We start from the raw sequence: 15,104 nt of genomic DNA on the forward strand, positions 1-15,104 counted from the left end.
CCTCGCGCCCATCGTACTCGATGGTATCCACCTATGTCTGTTTCTATCTAATGGGTGTGTACTATGTTTATGTCTAAATGCAAAATGAATGCAAAATGTAGGGAAAATAAAGAATTGTACTCGCACGGGCCCTACCCCGCTGCCTACGTATCCTTTTCAGGAATCAGAGTTATCGTAGCTCGGCTAAAGATTTTCTGTTTGTTTTTGTGTTTTTTAATTGGGCGGAGTCAACGTTCACGTTCTTGCATAAGGGAAGACCTACGATGCGTACGAACGGAAATGACATTGCCCTTAGGTGCCAACGAGGCAAAAGAAAAAGAAATGCTTGGTTTGTGTCTTTTAGGATAGATGAGTGATGAACAATTCCCAATACCGGGCCACTCACCACTTTCTCTACTTTGCTTTAGTCTGAACCATTGTTAGGTGTTTTGAAGTGTTTTTGGTTGTGTATTTTTTAAGGGAATTTGCTTTGCGATCCGAATCACATAAAATGTATAATGACCGAGAAGCAGATTAGGGAATGAATCCCACTCACTTCTACCCCATTATGTAATGTTTGAGAAACAGATTAGAGAATGAATCTCACTCATTTCTCTCCCATTAATTAATGTTTGAGAAACAGATTAGGGAATGAATCCCACTCGTTTCTCTCCCATTAAGTAGTGACCGAGAAACAGATTAGGGAATGAATCCCACTCGTTCTTATGCCACTAAGTGATTGAGAAATAGATTAGGGAATGAATCCCACTCATTTCTCTATCACTTGCTTAATGTGATTCGCATCTTCCTTTTATTAATGTTTTAAAGAGTTGAAAAGAAAAAGAATGCAACGGGGAACTAATCCTAAATGCTAATCTAAGTTGTCTATACAAGTCTAAATCCTAATGTTAACATGGGGTAGATTCTAAAAGAAGCATACAAGCGGTATAACAATATAATAGGCCAAAAGTATGGCCAAAAGCTAAGCAACAAAGTCACACAAAAATCATACAAAAATAACATGAAACTAGCACAAAACAATTCAAGTATTAATGCAAATTCAAACTAAAAAATACTACTATCTTTTCGAGTTTTTTGTGAGAGAGAAATGAATTCTAAATCAAGCAAAAGGGGACTAAAACCATAAGCCTAAAACTAATATTTTTTATGAACATTTCTATGCCAATTATCACCTAAAAATCTAACAAATGTTAAAGGTTTTATCATGTTTTTATCAACTTACAAATGATAGAAAAAAAACTATTGTGAAGTGAACCTAAACTCTAAACATTTTAATGGAGCCAGGGGGGTGCAAGTTAAATCAGGGTGCACATGCAGTAATTAGCTGGGCCCAAGGGAATGGCCCGATATAGTTTTTGTTCATGTTCTTCTTAGCACACCAAAAATGGTGCGTATGGGCCTCTTGGGGGGTGTGAATGCAGAATTCGTATGAGGCCTAGTGACACTATGGATCACATTCAGATTTTTATTTTTCACTTAACAAAAGAATTAAAATAATAATAAAAAAAAGTGAAATTAGGTTTTACGTCGTGACTCTCAAAACCTCACCCTCAGACCCAAACCTTCTTCGCTTTCTCATGTTCATATGGCCGCGGCGGCACCGCCTGCCGGGAACCGCTCACGGTGGCGGAGCGAAACATAAACTCTAAATTCTCCCACCATTAACCTCGCCTCGGCTCCCTCATCTCAGATCTCAGCTTTATCTCTTCGAATCCCCTCTCAAATCTCTCTGATCTAAACCACAACAAAACAACCAAAAAACCTAAACATCTAATCACGACGTCCGGTTTTGTGCAATCGATGGAGGGGAAAGACACTATGAGATGCACACAATCATGATGATACAACGGTTTATGCAACAGAATGACGGTTTAGGCTTACCTACCGGAGCAGTTCCGGTGACTCTTCACCGGCGATTACGAAGACGAGAAAACCAGAGGAACTTCGAATTTACAGGTAATATTATGCATCCATTGATCTTCTTTTCTTGCTTCGTTTTTCCGGTTGGATGATTCTCTTCTTCTTCCTTCTTCTACCGTTTTGAGTTTTGCGTGAACTGTTGTGTTGTTCTTGAGGGTAATTGAGATGGTGATGACGATTCAGCGAGAGTGTGTTGAAGGTTTAGCTCAACTGAAGGAGTTTCAGAGGTTGAAACTCCAACAATGGTGGTGATGAGCTTTGGTGAGGGTGAGTGAGAGAGAGAATCGAGAAGGGAATGAAGGTGATGGTGGAGGTCGATAGAGAATCTGAGAGAGAATGATGAAGTGGATGAAAGATGATGAAGTGGTGGTGAATGAGTGGAGATTTTTTGAATATATAGAAGTGGAGGGAAGAGAGGTAGTTAGAGAGAAGAGTATTGTGAGCCGTTGGATTGGAGATTCGGTTAGAGAGAATTAAGGGTGGTGATTGAATCGGTTAGGAGCTTGTTATGGGGTTATGGATTCAGTTATAAGAAGTTAGAATTGTAACAAAGTTAGTTACCTTGTGAAATTTTGTTAGTGAATCAAAATAGAGAGAGGCTAGTTAACTACTGTTGGTAAGCTGGTTAGTTATAGGACTGTTATAAATCAGTTGGGAATTGTTAGAGAAGTGGTTAGGGGGTAATTCTGTTTTTGTCAGTTGGAAACTATATTTGAACTTTCTCTTAACAGTAGTGAAGCTGCAACTGAAAATGATTAGGTTGTTTAGTGTGGCTAACTCTGAGTTTTTCCTGTTGGTTTCTTCTTGTTGATGCAGGGCTGACTTGGGACAAACTTATGAACTGAAACCGTATGTCTTCCGTGAGCTGAAATGAAGCATATAGAATTCCGAGCTCGGTATTTTCAAGTGGTGAGCTAGATGTGTGGCGTTTATTTCTTTTTCTTTTAGTATGGCGGCTCTGAATCTACTGTGGTTGAATTGTTTGGTAGGAAGTTAATAATTTTGTTTTGCTTCTGAACTTGTGGTAATGAACCAAGTCTGGATATCAATCTTGTGCTTGCCCTGTAGGTATTGGAGCTGACTTTCATTCAACTCGTACTGAACCGACCTCATGCTGATAGCAATGGTACGGTAAGGTGATTGTTTCAGTTAGCTGTATGATGAAATGGTTTTGTTTTTTGAATAATTGGAATACTGTTAGATTGGTTACAATCAGTTCTGCTTTTGAATGCTAAGCTTTCTGAACTGTATTCCTTTTGAATGTTAAGCTTTCTGAACTGTATTCCTTTTGGTTAGAAATTTGAAGTGTTAGAAAGAAACCATTAGGGATTGGGATCTGTTAGGAGAAGTTAATTGGCGATGGTTAACGTGATGGGACCCCTTGTATGAACTTGGTTTGAATTGTGTCTGATGCAATTTATTTGTATGTGTGTATTTCTATTAGTGAGTTAGTTTTGTGATAAACTCAAATGTCGAATGATATCTTAGATATTGTATGGATGTGTCAGGTCGTGAATGTATGAATGTGGTATTGGACAGAGGCAATTATTTGTTTTTGGAATGCTGATTGGAAAGATGTATGGTGTGATACTGATGCGAATGAAAGCAGGACTTACACTATGTTCAGGTGTTGAGGGTGCCTCTGTTTTGGTGTGTGAAACTATTTGTGTTTGAATGTTTGATTGATGAGTATATGTATGGTGACTTGCAACTCTGTTTATGTAGGTTTGAATGTATTGGTAAGATGCAGGGACTGGTTTGAGATTGTAACTATAATTAGTTACTGACTGTTGAATTTGATTTAGATCTGTTCTTGTTTTCTTTGACAGGTTCGGATGTGATTTGAAAGGCGTATTGAGGGGCATGACATGGTGTGGATAGGAATGATGAAACTGAAGATGGTTTTTAACTAAAGACATGGTTTAGAATAGGCTTCCAACATTGTGTCTTTAAATTTTGTGAAGATGTAAGGATACTTTGGTGGGATTGGAACGGTCGAATGTATTTGTATTTTGAAATTGGTTTCTGAATTTTGTAAAGGGTTTTCTTTTAATGACTTTTCTTGTGATGACTTTTCTTGTGTTTCAAGTGACACCATCCATGTAATTCGATGATTTTGTGTATGAAAAAGAATCTTCTTCATTTGTAGAACTTGAATTCCGACTCTTCATTTATTTGAACTCCATGCTAAATTTGAATGAAAGATGAAAGCCCATGACAACATCCTATGGGCTTTGTACCAAAAGCAAATTTCCCATGGTTTGCTTGGACTAAAAAAATCAAAGTTTTCCTTGTATGCTTTTCAAATTTATTAATATGGACAAAGTCCACCATGTTTAACTAGAATCTTGCACAAAATCCAAAGCGAATGTCTTGCAACACAGCTAATCAAAGTGAAACTTAGAATCGAACACAAGGGTGTGAACATCAATCCCCAATCAGTAAGGCGTGTCCAAATTTAAAGAATTTGAGTGAAGCCCAATAGAAGGAATTGTATTACAACAATAATGAAGCCACTCCGCAATTGATGAATAGCCCAAGTAAAACCCACAGATGATCATAAGGCCCAAACCTTTGGACTTATATGATAATCCCAAGCATACAGAGAGTACTTTAATCCATGAACAATGAACACCTCTAGTGAATGAATTTGCATAGTGTAGAGACTCTGGATATTGTGAAACCTTAGATCCCATGCTTGTACATGTTTTATTTAATGAATGAATGCGAAGTCATGCAAATGCCCTAATGATGGTATGCAGATGAAATGGAAAGTATAAGCCAGTTAGAAATAAAGGGTAGGACAAATTTGGGGTATGACAGCTGCCCCTATTTAATCGTCTTAAACCTGAAGGTGAGATTGGCGTCAGCCTTTCGAACATTCGAGGTAGAAGAAGATTAAATATCAAAGTACCAGAAATTTGTCCTGAAGAGAAGATGGTGTAAATGTTATCATTATTATTTGTTTTTGATATCTGCTGGGGAAAGAGAAATTTTTGTTTTTCTGGTGGAATGATTTATGGATGTTATGGTTGAATGGGGAAAGAGAATAATGACTTGCTGGGGATTGAGAATTGGTTTTACGGTAAGAAATTATGGATGAATGGTGGTTGTCAGGCGAGAACTGACTTCACCATAAGATATCAGACGAGGACTGAAAATGATGGAAATGATTTGCCAGGGCGAGGACTGGACTTTGAAAAAGGTTTGCCAAGGCGAGAATTGGGCTTTGAAAAAGTTTGCCAGGGCGAGAACTGGACTTTGAAAAAGTTTGCCAGGGCGAGAACTGGACTTTGAAAAAGTTTGCCAGGGCGAGAACTGGACTTTGAAAAAGTTTGCCAGGGCGAGAACTGGACTTTGAGAAAGTTTGCCAGGGCGAGAACTGGACTTTGAAAAAGTTTGCCAGGGCGAGAACTGGACTTTGAAAAAGTTTGCCAGGGCGAGAACTGGACTTTGAAAAAGTTTGCCAAGGCGGGAATTGGACTTTGAGGAATGATTACCAGGACGGGAACTGGGGTTTGAGGAGATTTGTGATGTAGTAGCAGATATCAATCGGAGTTTGTAAGGACAACTTTTTATGTGGGGAAGTACCGTCGTCTTGATTGAGTGTTGATTTGTATTATCTGGCTTATGCTTTGTATGCATGTTTGAATTTTTCTGTGGCGTAATGCTCCATTTTGATGGATATGCTACGCTTTTGAGGATGCAATGCTATATGCAATGGATTCTATATGCGAAGTGCCAAATAAAGGCGTTAGAGTGATGGTGAAGCATGATCATTGGGGTCCGTTGCCTATTGTCTTGAGGTGCCAATATGAATCGGTGTTGGAAACCCTACAGTACCAAAGATTATTGGCAACTGCCTTGAGGGTTGGAGTGTAGCTTTGTTGGGGAGGAAGTGACTTCATTTGACTTTCCCTACATCTTGAATTGCTTAGGGATGGTGAGCTTGAGGAGATTCCCTCGATTCACCATGTTGAGGATGAGGACTTCAGAAGAGGAGACCAGGTCAGGGAATGGGACAACTCCCATGAGAAATAAACTCATGTGCTTGGGGAGAAACCATGGTTGCAGGAGAAATAAACTCCTATGATCGGGGAGAAGGCAATAAAACTCAGAAGATTGTGCCCCAAGCTTCGTGAACTACGAGGGAATTTGCCCCAAAGGATCCTTGGAGAGATTTGTCAAATCTTGACGTAATTGCCCCAGATTAATTGACCCCAAGAGAGATTCCTCGACTTGATTGCCCCAGATTGATAGAAACTTGAATGGATGCCTCAGTTGACAGAGTCTTCACACAACTCGCCCTTTGGAGTAATCAGCCTTTGAAGTGAATGGCTCATGGAATCGATCAACTTTTTCTGCAGTTGTTCATTGTTTGATCTTCCTTGATGTCAAGTGTTTGTTCACAAGTAAAATATATTTGTTTTGAAGATGATAATCCTAATGCAATGCTAATGCTAGTTTCGAGATCAAAGTTATTAAAACAAAGCCATGACATTCAGTGCTTGAATTATTTGTCATATCGATATCAGCATAAATGGTAAGCAAACATCTAGGAGTCAGTTTTACACAGCTTGCTTTTGAGATAAACCCTGCTTCAATTAGGTCTTTTAAGGGTTGTAACGTGGTCTGGTTCACGGTTTTAGAAAGAAAGGATTTAAGGCTCAAAGTCTAACCTAACCCACCCATTCTTCGTGATGTTCTCCAGTCCTAAGTTCAACTTAACCTGATACGAGCGTTCATCCTTCAAGAGGAGTTTGAGATGATTGAGGAATCAATGAAGTTCTTGGACATGGCAGCCATTTACCTTTTGTTTTTGGTGTCTGATCACACGACTTCGTTCCTTTGATGAGGATCTTTATTTTATAATCCTTGTTTTTCGCTTTTGCTTTTCTTTTTGTTTCCCTAACTTTTGCTTGGACAAATTCTTTTGAATTTTATTTTGGAGTCCAGCGGGATGCCCTAATTTTTGCCTAAGTCACTTGTTTTCAAGTTATTGACTTAGCGGGCCTTTTTTTTTTTTTTTATTATTCATCTTTTTTTTTGAACAAGTCGTGTGAGCCCGAATCTTTGATTTGTGGGAGGTGATTATGACTGCCTCATTCTTTGATTACCATTGTGGTATTGACTTTTCTCAACCCTTTGAAGGATAACCATTGTTGTATCCTTGGATGCACACTCCTGATGAATTTTGATTGCTCAATCAGATTAATTGAATGCTACCCTGCCCCTGGGTTAAATGTGAGGGTTTTTTCTTTGGTATAGAAAAGAAACTCCTACTTCAAGGCTCAAAGGGGTTAACGAGGGTCTATCTCCCTTATATCTCCAGTGTTTGGGGATTTGAAACAATGCCTGTACATCCTCAGCGGGGTTTTATTCAAAAGCATACAATTAGAGATTTTGCGTTTTTATTATTTTTTCATCATTCTCCTTTTTCTATTTTTGCTTAATCAAGAGTTTGATATCGATAGACAGAAAGATATGAGTGAACACGAATGGATTGATTCAAAACCAGCATATGCAATGTATTTTTATTTTCATTGAAAAACAAACAAGTTTTACATGGAAGTAACATTTAACAAAACAAGGAAAACTACAAATGAGAATGCAGAAATGAATTGATGATTGCCATTGTTGAGGAGGCTTGACTCCGTCTGGACTTGTTGATCTTGAATACCTTCCGCAGTTCCTTCCAAACACTTCAGATTACTTCAAAAGAAAACTCCAACAAAGTCACCCAAGAGTTGTAAATTTTTGCCTCACTTTAGGGATTCGAGCAATGCGAGTGATGCAATGCTCAAGATAAGAGTACGTCTTGCTTATCCCTCGTGCGGGAGCCCCAAGCATAGTTGCTAGAGTGGTAATCACCATCAAACATGGAGGAACCTTGCATGGCCATCAAACTTAGAAAAGCTATACGTTGTGAGGAAAGAATTTGTTGATTCTGGAGACTTTCTGAAATCTAGGCATTTATTCGAGCAAAGGAATTCCATTCACCCATATGTTTCCTTCTTGAAGGGTTATATGCCTCCCATCAATCAACTGTTGTACTTTGGCTTTGAAAGCATTGCAGTCCTCAGTTGAGTGCCCCATTGATCCAGCGTGATATCCACATTGCACATTAGGGTCATACCCAGGTGGAAACGGTTGTGGTGGAGGCTTTAGAGATTTGGGAACCACCAATGAGCTTTGAACTAGATATGGAAGAAGTTTAGTGTATGTCATAGGAATCTGGTCCAAAGGAGCATTTCTTCGTTCCAAATTACTTCTAGGTTGGCGTTGATTCGGATGACCTTGTTGATGTGGAGCACATTGCTTTTGTGGCAGATACTGAACCGGTTGTTGTTGGACCATCTGGGGTTGTTGATTGATAGTGGTGGCAAAGGCTTGTGGAATATATTGGCCAGGAGAAACTAGTACCATCTGATAGTTAGGAACCTGAACTTGAGGATAAGCAGGGATTTCCTCTTCTGCGATCTCAGAAACTGCATTTATTTCACTTTTCTCTTCTTCTGTGAGTTCGGAAACATAAGCAATATCCTGAATCTTACCAACCCTTAAGGCGTTTTCAATTCGTTCTCCTACGACAACCAAATTTGAGAATTCGGAGGAAGCACATCCAACCATCATGTTCAGATAGGGATCTTTCAAAGTATTCATGAACATGTCTACAAGCTCTCGTTCCAAAAGTGGAGGTTGGACTCTGGAAGCTAATTCTCTCCACCTTTGTGCATACTCTTTAAAAGACTCATCAACTTTCTGAGTTAAACTTTGGAGTTGTAGTCTAGTAGGAGCCATGTCACTGTTGTACTTGTAATGTCTGAGAAAAGCCTCTGCTAGTTCATCCCATGTGCGGACATGAGTTCGTTCGAGTCGTGTATACCATTCAAGAGATGCCCCACTTAGGCTATCCTGAAAGAAATGCATTAGAAGCTTGTCATTTTCTGCATACGGAGCCATCTTGTTACAGAATGCCTTGATGTGACTCATCGGACAAGTAGTACCCTTGTATTTCTCAAAACTGGGGACTTTGAATTTAGCAGGAATCTTGATATCAGGCACTAGGCACAAATCAATAGCATTCAAACCAGAGGAGCCTCGACCTTCTAAAGCCTTCAATCTTTCTTCCAGGAAATGGAATTTTCTCTCATTTTCCTCGATCGGGAACTTGAAAGCCTCCAGTTCAGAATCGTTCTCATGACGTGAATCCTCCTTGTTATGAATTTCCACAGGCACAGGTTTTGACCCCCCATTAGCAACAGTGGTCGGAGTACCATTAGCCAACTTAGCAACACTTTGTCTTAGCTCTTCTTGTCCTTGAACAACAGCATGGAGAGTCTCAAAGAGTTGGGTCATCCTTTCCCCCATAGTATCCACGTCCTTACGAAGTTCAACCTGATTTTGTTCAAGACGGTCCATGATCCTCTTCTGATTAATCCTTGTATGATACAGATGTAGGGAAGTCAAATTTGTTGATGAAGCAGAAATCTGGATTGAAAGAGGACCCCAATAAGCTTCTGATAGAACTATGAGATGCATGATAATATGAATGCAATGTTTCATTTATGAGAGATGCTAAAGTCTTTTCACAATCTTTCATTTTCTTTCTTTTTTATCTCTTTTTGGAATCAAGGCTTCTTTTTTTGGTATAGAGTGTCTTTTCTTTTCTTTTTCCTTTTCTATTTCCTTTTCTATTTCCTTTTTCTTTTTCTCCTTCTTTTTTGGAAATAGACTTTAGGATCTTTCATAAATGGAGTGGATAAAACAATGATGTTATGCAATGCAAAAGCATGGGATCAAGGTCCATATAATCTTAGTATCCACTATACAATCTTCTGAATAACTGATACAGGTCAAATGTCACAGGATCAAAGGTCCGACACCTTTTTGAATACCAGGAAAACCAATAGTCACCAACAGAACAGAATAGTCACCAACGGTACCTGTCATGTATATCCCACCCCACTCACAGGTGAATCTAGGTCAAGGTAGGTCAATGGCTTCCAGCGTTATCAGTTCTCCTGAAACACCATCATTGTCGCAAATACATGCCAACAACGGTATCTCATTTGAACCTCGACTGGTCGTGGGTCTCATGATCGCAATCAACAGAACCTGACATTCTGTTGGCGTCATGACTATCCACTCTGTCCTAGGTATCCTATGTGTCACTCTGGCCTGGGTATTGGGCCTTTTACCTCATAAAACATCCCACCCAACCTGCAAAACAGAACAGAAGACCCCAAGGAACACAGAATATAATCCATATGCATGATGTGCAAACAGAAATAAACATGATATGCAAGCAGAAAAGTAAACATGCAAACATATATACAAGGTATAGACATAAAAACAAATAAACACCCAGTAAATAAACAAACAAACGCAGGCTAGGATCGACTCACTAAGGATGGACCAGCAACAGGTCTAGCAACATCCCCAGCAGAGTCGCCAGCTGTCGCACGCTCGCGAAAAATGAACAGAGTCGCCACCAATATATTTATCCCATAAGGGAAAGGAATATCAGGAAACCTAACAAAGGGTAAGAACAAGGTCTTGCGACCAGAGAAACAAGGTACGGGAGTCGGTTACGCAAGGGGAAGGTATTAGCACCCCTCGCGCCCATCGTACTCGATGGTATCCACCTATGTCTGTTTCTATCTAATGGGTGTGTACTATGTTTATGTCTAAATGCAAAATGAATGCAAAATGTAGGGAAAATAAAGAATTGTACTCGCACGGGCCCTACCCCGCTGCCTACGTATCCTTTTCAGGAATCAGAGTTATCGTAGCTCGGCTAAAGATTTTCTGTTTGTTTTTGTGTTTTTTAATTGGGCGGAGTCAACGTTCACGTTCTTGCATAAGGGAAGACCTACGATGCGTACGAACGGAAATGACATTGCCCTTAGGTGCCAACGAGGCAAAAGAAAAAGAAATGCTTGGTTTGTGTCTTTTAGGATAGATGAGTGATGAACAATTCCCAATACCGGGCCACTCACCACTTTCTCTACTTTGCTTTAGTCTGAACCATTGTTAGGTGTTTTGAAGTGTTTTTGGTTGTGTATTTTTTAAGGGAATTTGCTTTGCGATCCGAATCACATAAAATGTATAATGACCGAGAAGCAGATTAGGGAATGAATCCCACTCACTTCTACCCCATTATGTAATGTTTGAGAAACAGATTAGAGAATGAATCTCACTCATTTCTCTCCCATTAATTAATGTTTGAGAAACAGATTAGGGAATGAATCCCACTCGTTTCTCTCCCATTAAGTAGTGACCGAGAAACAGATTAGGGAATGAATCCCACTCGTTCTTATGCCACTAAGTGATTGAGAAATAGATTAGGGAATGAATCCCACTCATTTCTCTATCACTTGCTTAATGTGATTCGCATCTTCCTTTTATTAATGTTTTAAAGAGTTGAAAAGAAAAAGAATGCAACGGGGAACTAATCCTAAATGCTAATCTAAGTTGTCTATACAAGTCTAAATCCTAATGTTAACATGGGGTAGATTCTAAAAGAAGCATACAAGCGGTATAACAATATAATAAGCCAAAAGTATGGCCAAAAGCTAAGCAACAAAGTCACACAAAAATCATACAAAAATAACATGAAACTAGCACAAAACAATTCAAGTATTAATGCAAATTCAAACTAAAAAATACTACTATCTTTTCGAGTTTTTTGTGAGAGAGAAATGAATTCTAAATCAAGCAAAAGGGGACTAAAACCATAAGCCTAAAACTAATATTTTTTATGAACATTTCTATGCCAATTATCACCTAAAAATCTAACAAATGTTAAAGGTTTTATCATGTTTTTATCAACTTACAAATGATAGAAAAAAAACTATTGTGAAGTGAACCTAAACTCTAAACATTTTAATGGAGCCAGGGGGTGCAAGTTAAATCAGGGTGCACATGCAGTAATTAGCTGGGCCCAAGGGAATGGCCCGATATAGTTTTTGTTCATGTTCTTCTTAGCACACCAAAAATGGTGCGTATGGGCCTCTTGGGGGGTGTGAATGCAGAATTCGTATGAGGCCTAGTGACACTATGGATCACATTCAGATTTTTATTTTTCACTTAACAAAAGAATTAAAATAATAATAAAAAAAAGTGAAATTAGGTTTTACGTCGTGACTCTCAAAACCTCACCCTCAGACCCAAACCTTCTTCGCTTTCTCATGTTCATATGGCCGCGGCGGCACCGCCTGCCGGGAACCGCTCACGGTGGCGGAGCGAAACATAAACTCTAAATTCTCCCACCATTAACCTCGCCTCGGCTCCCTCATCTCAGATCTCAGCTTTATCTCTTCGAATCCCCTCTCAAATCTCTCTGATCTAAACCACAACAAAACAACCAAAAAACCTAAACATCTAATCACGACGTCCGGTTTTGTGCAATCGATGGAGGGGAAAGACACTATGAGATGCACACAATCATGATGATACAACGGTTTATGCAACAGAATGACGGTTTAGGCTTACCTACCGGAGCAGTTCCGGTGACTCTTCACCGGCGATTACGAAGACGAGAAAACCAGAGGAACTTCGAATTTACAGGTAATATTATGCATCCATTGATCTTCTTTTCTTGCTTCGTTTTTCCGGTTGGATGATTCTCTTCTTCTTCCTTCTTCTACCGTTTTGAGTTTTGCGTGAACTGTTGTGTTGTTCTTGAGGGTAATTGAGATGGTGATGACGATTCAGCGAGAGTGTGTTGAAGGTTTAGCTCAACTGAAGGAGTTTCAGAGGTTGAAACTCCAACAATGGTGGTGATGAGCTTTGGTGAGGGTGAGTGAGAGAGAGAATCGAGAAGGGAATGAAGGTGATGGTGGAGGTCGATAGAGAATCTGAGAGAGAATGATGAAGTGGATGAAAGATGATGAAGTGGTGGTGAATGAGTGGAGATTTTTTGAATATATAGAAGTGGAGGGAAGAGAGGTAGTTAGAGAGAAGAGTATTGTGAGCCGTTGGATTGGAGATTCGGTTAGAGAGAATTAAGGGTGGTGATTGAATCGGTTAGGAGCTTGTTATGGGGTTATGGATTCAGTTATAAGAAGTTAGAATTGTAACAAAGTTAGTTACCTTGTGAAATTTTGTTAGTGAATCAAAATAGAGAGAGGCTAGTTAACTACTGTTGGTAAGCTGGTTAGTTATAGGACTGTTATAAATCAGTTGGGAATTGTTAGAGAAGTGGTTAGGGGGTAATTCTGTTTTTGTCAGTTGGAAACTATATTTGAACTTTCTCTTAACAGTAGTGAAGCTGCAACTGAAAATGATTAGGTTGTTTAGTGTGGCTAACTCTGAGTTTTTCCTGTTGGTTTCTTCTTGTTGATGCAGGGCTGACTTGGGACAAACTTATGAACTGAAACCGTATGTCTTCCGTGAGCTGAAATGAAGCATATAGAATTCCGAGCTCGGTATTTTCAAGTGGTGAGCTAGATGTGTGGCGTTTATTTCTTTTTCTTTTAGTATGGCGGCTCTGAATCTACTGTGGTTGAATTGTTTGGTAGGAAGTTAATAATTTTGTTTTGCTTCTGAACTTGTGGTAATGAACCAAGTCTGGATATCAATCTTGTGCTTGCCCTGTAGGTATTGGAGCTGACTTTCATTCAACTCGTACTGAACCGACCTCATGCTGATAGCAATGGTACGGTAAGGTGATTGTTTCAGTTAGCTGTATGATGAAATGGTTTTGTTTTTTGAATAATTGGAATACTGTTAGATTGGTTACAATCAGTTCTGCTTTTGAATGCTAAGCTTTCTGAACTGTATTCCTTTTGAATGTTAAGCTTTCTGAACTGTATTCCTTTTGGTTAGAAATTTGAAGTGTTAGAAAGAAACCATTAGGGATTGGGATCTGTTAGGAGAAGTTAATTGGCGATGGTTAACGTGATGGGACCCCTTGTATGAACTTGGTTTGAATTGTGTCTGATGCAATTTATTTGTATGTGTGTATTTCTATTAGTGAGTTAGTTTTGTGATAAACTCAAATGTCGAATGATATCTTAGATATTGTATGGATGTGTCAGGTCGTGAATGTATGAATGTGGTATTGGACAGAGGCAATTATTTGTTTTTGGAATGCTGATTGGAAAGATGTATGGTGTGATACTGATGCGAATGAAAGCAGGACTTACACTATGTTCAGGTGTTGAGGGTGCCTCTGTTTTGGTGTGTGAAACTATTTGTGTTTGAATGTTTGATTGATGAGTATATGTATGGTGACTTGCAACTCTGTTTATGTAGGTTTGAATGTATTGGTAAGATGCAGGGACTGGTTTGAGATTGTAACTATAATTAGTTACTGACTGTTGAATTTGATTTAGATCTGTTCTTGTTTTCTTTGACAGGTTCGGATGTGATTTGAAAGGCGTATTGAGGGGCATGACATGGTGTGGATAGGAATGATGAAACTGAAGATGGTTTTTAACTAAAGACATGGTTTAGAATAGGCTTCCAACATTGTGTCTTTAAATTTTGTGAAGATGTAAGGATACTTTGGTGGGATTGGAACGGTCGAATGTATTTGTATTTTGAAATTGGTTTCTGAATTTTGTAAAGGGTTTTCTTTTAATGACTTTTCTTGTGATGACTTTTCTTGTGTTTCAAGTGACACCATCCATGTAATTCGATGATTTTGTGTATGAAAAAGAATCTTCTTCATTTGTAGAACTTGAATTCCGACTCTTCATTTATTTGAACTCCATGCTAAATTTGAATGAAAGATGAAAGCCCATGACAACATCCTATGGGCTTTGTACCAAAAGCAAATTTCCCATGGTTTGCTTGGACTAAAAAAATCAAAGTTTTCCTTGTATGCTTTTCAAATTTATTAATATGGACAAAGTCCACCATGTTTAACTAGAATCTTGCACAAAATCCAAAGCGAATGTCTTGCAACACAGCTAATCAAAGTGAAACTTAGAATCGAACACAAGGGTGTGAACATCAATCCCCAATCAGTAAGGCGTGTCCAAATTCAAAGAATTTGAGTGAAGCCCAATAGAAGGAATTGTATTACAACAATAATGAAGCCACTCCGCAATTGATGAATAGCCCAAGTAAAACCCACAGATGATCATAAGGCCCAAACCTTTGGACTTATATGATAATCCCAAGCATACAGAGAGTACTTTAATCCATGAACAATGAACACCTCTAGTGAATGA

At 39.0% G+C, this 15,104-nt stretch overlaps 2 long non-coding RNA genes across 2 annotated transcripts; both read left to right on the forward strand.

Annotated features, from left to right (window-relative positions):
• The first annotated feature begins 2,605 nt into the window (after nucleotides 1-2,605).
• LOC131627502 (uncharacterized) lies at nucleotides 2,606-4,027 on the forward strand. Its single transcript, XR_009291488.1, has 3 exons — nucleotides 2,606-2,829; nucleotides 2,989-3,046; nucleotides 3,750-4,027. It is a non-coding gene; the product is annotated as an uncharacterized LOC131627502 (long non-coding RNA).
• A 9,114-nt stretch (nucleotides 4,028-13,141) lies between these two features.
• Nucleotides 13,142-14,563, forward strand: LOC131627503 (uncharacterized). Its single transcript, XR_009291489.1, has 3 exons — nucleotides 13,142-13,365; nucleotides 13,525-13,582; nucleotides 14,286-14,563. It is a non-coding gene; the product is annotated as an uncharacterized LOC131627503 (long non-coding RNA).
• Nucleotides 14,564-15,104: the final 541 nt, after the last annotated feature.

This window comes from Vicia villosa, unplaced genomic scaffold (genome assembly GCF_029867415.1).
Source record: "Vicia villosa cultivar HV-30 ecotype Madison, WI unplaced genomic scaffold, Vvil1.0 ctg.000365F_1_1_2_unsc, whole genome shotgun sequence".
NCBI classification, from domain to species: Eukaryota; Viridiplantae; Streptophyta; class Magnoliopsida; order Fabales; family Fabaceae; genus Vicia; species Vicia villosa.